Genomic DNA, 8438 nt, shown 5'->3' with positions numbered 1-8438 from the left:
CTTGGAAGGAAGGTTGGGCAATCTACTTCTGAAGCGATACTGCCTTGGAAACCCAAAGAGGGTCGCTATGAGTCAGATCCAACTCAACGGCAGTGAGTTTTTTTTTTTTTTTTTGGTAAAGTGATATATCCCTTCCCTCAGTGGCCCCTCTTCAAAATCAAGCATGATGGTGGTTTTTCCTTTGCTCTCTCCCTATCTGATTACTTTCTCTTTGGCTGTTGCCAATGTATCTGAATTAATAGAGCAATGGTATTTCCACTTCCTATCCATTGCTTTTGAAATGCTGTAACCTGCTTTACCAAATTTTGCTTCACATAAAAATCTGAATGTGACTGTAGGAGCTATTTCATTTATTTTGACCGCTCATGTATCTTCATGACTTATTTTCAAATTCCAAGCTCTGCTTTGGCATTCAGAAGTTTGGTATTTACATTTGTTTTTTGGCTGCTAATAGCTGAAAACCATTTAACAAAATTCACAAGGTAGACCATAACATTTTTTTTTTTTAATTTAAAGAAAAGGAAAAAAACATTCAATTGTCACTCCTATCAGAAGAATCTTGAAGCCCTCTTAAATTCAAAGAGGTAACCCTAACCTTTGAGAAAGTGTGTTGATCTTCCAATGTTTAACATTCTTGGTATGGACAGTTGAAAGGCTGGAACTGGGGGATCAAACAGAAACTCAGTATGCTGGCGTTTATTTCATCCTCAGGGATATGATTAAGATGGTATTTTTACTTTTCTCATAGTTTAGGATGTAAGGGACTGTTGCTAAAGAAACTTCTGAAATAATAAAAGCCTACATGCAACTCATGTCAAGCATATCATCATGGTGTTGGGTGACACGATAAATATCAACTGCAAAAGACTTTTATTCTGAGGGCAAACAATGTGACTTCTGACCAATTTTAGCATTTGTTTTTGATAAGGAAAGCTAGAAGCTGATGCTGCCCCCCACCCCCACCCCCAGCAGATTTTTCTATGATTTTTTGCAGATGGCTGAACAATGAGTGCTCAGGATGCTTAACAGAATGGGGTCAGGGAATACCTGGTTAGGAGTTGAAATTTTAAGATTATTATCAATAAATGAGGTCCTGAAGAGACTAGGGGGGGAGTACTTTGAGAGTAATGGCTTGTTATTTCATGTAATTTTTATGCCATATATATATATATTATGAGGGCTCCAGGATGTAAGAGAGGAAAGGAAATGGAGCTTAGTTATAAAGCAAATAAAGAGGCCATTTACTGATTTCAACTTCTACCTTGGGAGTGGAGCCAAGCGCTTCATGTGGGTAATATGTATAATGAATACAAATATTCTATGGGCCAGGTGCCAAGATTTTAGGAGAAGCGGCAACTGAAAAAAGGAAAAGGGAATAAAATTTTTAAAAAGTAAGAAAGGAAAAAGTGACCTGGTCTCTCTTGTCTATCTTATGAGCACAAGGTCCTATGCTGAAGCTCAGTGATGTGTCTACAGTGTCTCTGGCCCAGCAAACCTGGCCGAGCCTATAGCTTAAACAGAGTATGACATCTAAAATATGTACCTACAACATCTTCAAAAACTGTTAAAAAAAAACACTGACATGGATGTTCACTTTGTGATAATCTAGTGATCTATGTCTTTAGATGTTTTGTGCACTTTTTTTGTATATGTGTAATGGTTCATAATAGTTTTTAAAATAGTAGAAAATAGTAATTTTCACAATAATTTTAAAAAATGGTAGAAAACAGTCTATCTCATTTCTTTAATAATCATATAATAATTGTCATACTGAACAAGTTCTATTTGAAAGAGAATTCTACTCTACAATAAAATCTTAGGTTACAGAAGGAGAAGGATAAATATTTATGGAAAAAAAAAGTTTCATGAGTCCCTGGGGCATAACAAAAATGAACCAACCTCATCTTTCCTATTGATGATCTAGAGCAGTCTGGCTGTAATGAATAGTTAAATATGCTGACTGACAATATGTTTATTAATAATATGTTAAGGATGCTTCCAGAAAGGTGTGTGTCAGGGTTGTATCCTTTTACCATACTTATTCAATCTGTATGCTCAGCAAATTATCTGAGAAGCTGGGTTGTATGAGAAGAATATGGCATAGGATTGGAGGAAGATTCATTAACAACCAGCAATATGCAGATAACACAACCTTGCTTGCTGAAAGCAAAGAGAACTTGAATAATTTATTGATGAAGATCAAAGACTACCACCTTCGGTATGGATTACATCTCAACATAAAGAAAACACAAATCCTTATAACTGGACCACTAAGCAGCATCATGATAAATGGAGAAAAGATTGAAGTTGTCAAGGATTTCATTTTACTTGGATCCACAATTAATACCCATGGAAGCAGCAGCCAAGAAATCAAATGGTGTATTCCCTTGGGAAAATTGGCGGCAAAAAGACCTCTTTAAAGTGTTCAAAAGGAAAGTTATCACTTTGTGAACTAAGATGCTCCTGACCCAAGCCATGGGATTTTCAAAAGCCTCATATGTATGTGAAAGATGGACAACGAATAAGGAAGACCAACGAAGAATTGATCCCTTTGAATTATGGTGTTGAATATACCATGGAGTGCCAGAAGAATGAACACATCTCTGTTGGAAGAAGTACAGAAAGAATGCTCCTTAGGAGCAAGAATGGCCAGACTTCATCTCCTATCCTTTGAATATGTTATCAGTAGGGACCATCCCTTGAGAGCTCTGGTGGCATAGTGCCTAAGGCATTTGACTGCTAAACAGAAGGCTGGAGGTTCAAACCCACCAGACACTCCTCAGAAGGAAGATTGAGCAATCTACTTCCATAGAGATACTGCCTCAGAAACCCAAGGAGGGGTTGCTATGAGTCAAAATCAACTCGATGGCAGTGAGTTTTTTTTTTGTTGTTGTTGTTTAGGGACCGTCCCTGGAGAAGGACATCATGTTTGGTAAAGTAGATGGTCAGCAAAAAAGAGGAAGACCCTCAACGAGATGGCTTGAATAGTGAGTGACTGAAACAATGGGCTCAAACATAGCAACAATTCCAAGGATGGCACAAAACCAGGCAGTGTTTCATTATGTTGTACACAGGGTAGCTATGAGTTAGGACCAACTCAACAGCACTAAACAACCACAACAAAGAGGCTTCAAATGTGCTTAGATGAGACATTTGAAAACCATTTTTCCCCAAGCCCTAACTATTCACCTCTACTATTCTTTTTCAAAATTTAATAAACAAAGGGGAAAAACTCTATCTTTTAAAATCATCCCAAATGTAAAGCATCATTAATTTGTACTATCACAGATAATTTACTTTCTCTAAAATAAAATTTGTATACTATCAAAATTATAGGCAATGGAAATGGAGTGATGTCATTCATTCTAGTGGTGGTAAACTCTCATCCATGTCACTTGTCACACTCCCCAGGGCTGCCATGAAAACATGAAGAGAAGCTAATTGTGCATATTAAGAGTTTTAATTGAAGAGTACCTGACCATTACAACAATTTCCACTTCCAGAAGCACCCCAGCTGACATTGTTATAGAAAAGTATAACCGAAGAGTGGGACTAATTGGAGCAATTAACTAAAAACACACAATTAGCTTTCATGGCAGAGATTTTTACTTCTTATTCTCATTGCTTGGCGCCTGTGTTTTATTGGGTCTTACAACACTGGGGATTCTCTACACTAATGATTAACAATGACAGACTGAAAAATAGAGGGGTTGAGTTTGCAGCCCAATCAGGATGGGGGTTGGCCATTTTCCTCCATAGCAAGTCAAGGAAAAACAAAGCAAAGACCCAGAGCCTATAAGAACACAAATTCAAAAACCCAACATTCAACTCCAACTCACAGTGACTCTATAGGACAGAGTAGAACTGCCCCACAGGGATTCCAAGGCTGAAATCTTCATAGAAAGCAGACTCCTCATCTTTCTCCACAGGGTGGCTGGTGGGTTTGAACCACTGCCATTTTGGCTAACAGCCAAGCACCTTAACCACTGTGCCACCGGGACTTCTTCCCATGAGAACACAGGGTGGGGTTCAAATTACAAAGATGTAATTCTTTGCCAGTTTCTCCATCTGTAAAGAAGCAAAGATAACTATCACTTGTCTTCTTCCCAAGAATATGGAGAAGGCTCACCATTGATTATGTTGTTGGTAGAGAAAAGCACTACAGGTCAGTGACTCAGAATCGAATCAATGCATCTCAAACAACAGAGAAAAGAACTGCTTCTTTGTAGTTGAGTATTGCTGCTGCTCAGCAGAGGTTAGAGGATGTCAAGTCTAGAAGTTGGTTTCTAGAATTAAATCTGATTTTTTTCATTGTACTTCTGAGTGATAAGAAAGAGACTGAAGATCTCTAGAAAGAAGTGGATAGTTGAAAAAGAGATATATTCTCTAGCCACATCTTGATATCATAGGAGATTGGCCCAGTTTTCACCCAGAAGCATGTCCAGAACATCCCAACAAGCCTGGGGTAAGGGTAGACCACAAAATCCCTTCTATATTTAAAGTCAAGATGTCATACTGAAATATATTTATAATAGTGACCACAAAAGAAAAGAAAGAAAGGGAAAGAGTAGATGCTGAGGCTGTTTATGTACAAAACACTTCATGGAATTTGGTTCCTTGGTCTGAAGGTTTAGGGCCATGGTTTCATGGGACATTCCAGTTAACTGGCTTAATAATGTGTTCAGTGCTTCTGTTTGACCTCCTACCTAGTTCTTTGTGTAGTGCCTGAGGTCTTGAAAGCTTGTCAGTGGCCATTCATAGTATAAGAATTGGTCTCTATTTGCCTGGAGCAACAGAGGAAGAAGGAGAGTCAGGAACAGGGGAAGGAAATGGAATGTGTGGTTAATTGCCTCCCTGAACAACTGCTTCCTTTGCCATGGGACCAGAAGAACTGGATGGTTCCTGACTATAATTACTAAAGATTTTGATCAAAGGGTTTACAGAAGAATCCTGACCAAAAGGGGGAAAATACAGAGCAGAATTTCAAATTCTAATGACATCTAGACTTTCTGAAGTCATGGACTCTAGATGAACCTGAAAACTATTGCCCTGAGATAATCTTGAAATGTTAAAACCAAAATTATTCCCTGAAGTCCTCTTAAAACCAAACAATAGTTGAGCTTAACTAGTAAAGAAGGTCTCCCTTGAGCATTGGGCCCTTTTAAAGAGCTGTCTATATGGGATCAAACTGACAACATCAACTCTAACAGTCAGATAGATAGGTACCTTAGAAGGCAGTGAATTTATATTAATGGAGGAGGAACAACTCAGAAAACGAGGGTGAGAATGGTTGCACAACTTGAAGAAAGTAATCAATGTCACTGAATTGTACATGGAGGAGTTATTGAATAGGTGTATGTTCTGCTGTGTATATTCTCAACACAACAAAAAAATAGAGTAAAAAGATGTCAAGCTGAAGCTTGCACTCAGTTATGTGGGCACAAAGGAAGCTGGACATGAACATGCTAATTAAAAGCAAAGACCATTTTTTGGAAGATCACTGAGTGATCTCGTGAGTCAGTCTGCAGAGGGCCTACCTGGGTTTCCTTGCAGCCTTTTTCTGGGAACTCTGGTAGAAAATGACACCCTACTTGGACTCCTTGCTTCCCATGATCAATCTCTTCCAATCAGATGGAGCTCGAATCACGGCAACAAGGATGTATTAAGTGGCTTCCCCCAGGAGCAAGTAGTATGAGTTAGGATCCAAAGACCACTCTCTTTCCTTGCTTCTTTCATGGCCCAGTGCAGGTTCCAATTGAAAAACAAAATGGCCTAGGGACTCCTGGTTACAAATAAACCAGGTCTTTGTTTCAGTATTTTAGTTCAAGCCCAAGATCATAATTACATTTTCCATTATACTTCCACAGATTTAAGACTACTGAGACAATATGTAGTGGCAAAATGCTGACCAGTTCTATAAACGCCTATGTATTTTAATGGAAACACAGCGAACAGCTAGAAAACAATGCAAAACCTATCTCAAAATCTTTCTGCTCAAAATTTTAAATAGGTAAAGCTTGCAAGAATTTTACAGAGATAACAGGTTAAGTTTGCCCTTATTTTCTCCCTCAGCATCTACCTATTTTAACAGTGCCTAAATGTTTGATGTGTTTCTCTTTAACCTCAAATATATTTGCATTTTCTTGGCTCTCCCCCAGTCAGATACCCATAAATCATAACTGTACTTGTGTTCAGTAAATATGTACATTGCATAACCAATCAAAAATTTATGATGCTTCGGTGATTGATGCAAAATGCCAAGAGTTTTTAATTGCTTTATATACTGTAGGCTTCAAGTGCACTCTAACAAAACCAATTAAGGCACTGGCGTGACATTTGGCAGCACACACAAAAAAAAATAGATGCAACCTCAAATTACATTCATTTCCAAAACTGTATCAATCCTTGAGGCTGAGAGAAATTGTTTGGAAATTGGAGTACTGTAGGTGGCATTTAGATGGCAAAAGGTGTCAATATCCTGCCTTGGAATGGGCCTCCTCTCCTTACCAGAAGTGCAAAGAACTGAAATCTACAAGAAACAATGGCAAGTAGAAAGCAAATGACTATCATTATGTGTTTGAGAGCCTCAAGTCAATGCTAAAAGCTTGGGTGGAAACAACAGCCTTCCCTCCCATCACCCTATTTTTTAAATTTGAATTAAACTGACTTACTAGACCACTCCTTGGAAGGAAGATGGAGCAATCTACTTCCATAGTGATACTGCCTCGGAAACCCAAGGAGGGGTCGCTATGAGTGGGGTCCCACTCGAGGGCACATAACAACAACAACAAAAACACTAGACCAAGGCAGAGATAATCAGAGACAGACCACAGGGGTGACTTTTCCCAGTTCTTAGCACAGCTTGCCCAAGTCTGATCATTGCCACAGGGAGAAGAGAATAAGAGAGAGAGAGAGAGAACAAGAGGGCAGATTCTCTGGGTTGTGCAAACGGTTAACACACTCACTGCTAAATGAAAGATTGCTGGTTCAAGTCCACCATGGTGCCTTAGAAAAAAGGTCTGGCACTCTACTTCCGAAAAACCAGCCATTGAAAACCCCGGGGATCGCATTTCTACTCTTACACACACGGGGTCGCATGAGTCGCCATCAACTCAACAGCAACTGGTACTGGTAATGAAACCTAGTAAAATAAAAACTATTTCCCCCACCCTGGTTAAGACAGATAATTAGATAAGAACCTAGATGGGAATAGATAAGTAAACTAAATTACCCTCAACTATTTCCCCACCCCGACAGATGAGTATTCAGTTCCTTAAAAAACTGAATGGAAAACATTCTTTCCTGCAGGTGATAGACACGCTAAAAGTGTCTTAGAAACAACTTGTAAATTAACTCTGGCCCTTTGGCCTAACTGCGCAGGGCAGGGACCCACATTTGGTCCTTTAATAGTAACAAGATGCTAGGATTTGTCCCATTTAGGAACAATCTTGGCCTTTATAACTCAGTTCTTAAGTGGAAGAAATAAATAGGTAACAACAATAATGAGTTACAATCAGTGAGCTCTGGTGTCATAGTGCCTAAGGCATTTGATTGCTAACTAGAAGGCTGGGGGTTCAACCCACCAGCCACTCCTCTGAAGGAAGATTGGGCAATCTACTTCTGTAGAGATACTGACTCAGACCCCCAAGGAGGGATCGCTATGAGTGGGATCCAACTTGATGGTGTGAGTGAGTTTAAATGTGGTATTGACTAATATTTGGGTGAACCAGGAATGTTTTCTGTTGAAAGTAACAGAAAACTCAACCAACATCAGTGTAAGTAGGGGTTTATTTTCCTCACACAAAAAGTCTGGATGTAGGCAGTTGTTACTGATGGTTCAGCAGCCCAATGGACAGACCTTGTGTCTCTGCTAGCCTCTTGGTCTTTCCCTTGGTTTTGTTACCTAATGGTTGCAAGATGGCCATGAAAGTCAAGGCATCACATCTGAATTCAAGGCTAGAAGTAAGGAAAAGGGGTGCCAGTATCACTGCGCCTTTGTTCAAAAAAATGAAATTTTTCCCCAACATACTCGGCAGTATTCGGCTGACATTCAATTGGACAAAATTGGGTTATATGACCACTCTTGGCTGCAAGAGAGTGTGGAGAAGTGAGTATTTGGGAGGTTGGCAAGGAAAATCTCTTCCTGCTTGGGGAAGAGCCAGCACGGGGCAGGCAACGGCAGGATAAAAACAGGTGTTGTCATCGAGTTGCTTTTGGCTCATGGTGACCCATGTATGTCAGAGAGGAACTGTGCTCCAGAGACTTTTCAGCGTCTGATTTTTTAGACATGGATCACCAGACCTTTCTTCCAAGGCATCTCTGGGTGTTGTTGTTGTTGTTGTTATGTGCCCTTGAGTCGGACCCGACTCATAGCGACCCCTCCTTGGGTTTCCGAGGCAGTATCACTACGGAAGTAGATTGCCCCATCTTGCTTCCGA

Source organism: Orycteropus afer, unplaced genomic scaffold (assembly GCF_000298275.1).
Source record: "Orycteropus afer afer isolate SDZICR_OR568_19922 unplaced genomic scaffold, OryAfe1.0 scaffold00005, whole genome shotgun sequence".
Taxonomy (NCBI): Eukaryota; Metazoa; Chordata; class Mammalia; order Tubulidentata; family Orycteropodidae; genus Orycteropus; species Orycteropus afer.
Note: the sequence above shows the minus strand (reverse complement) of the source record.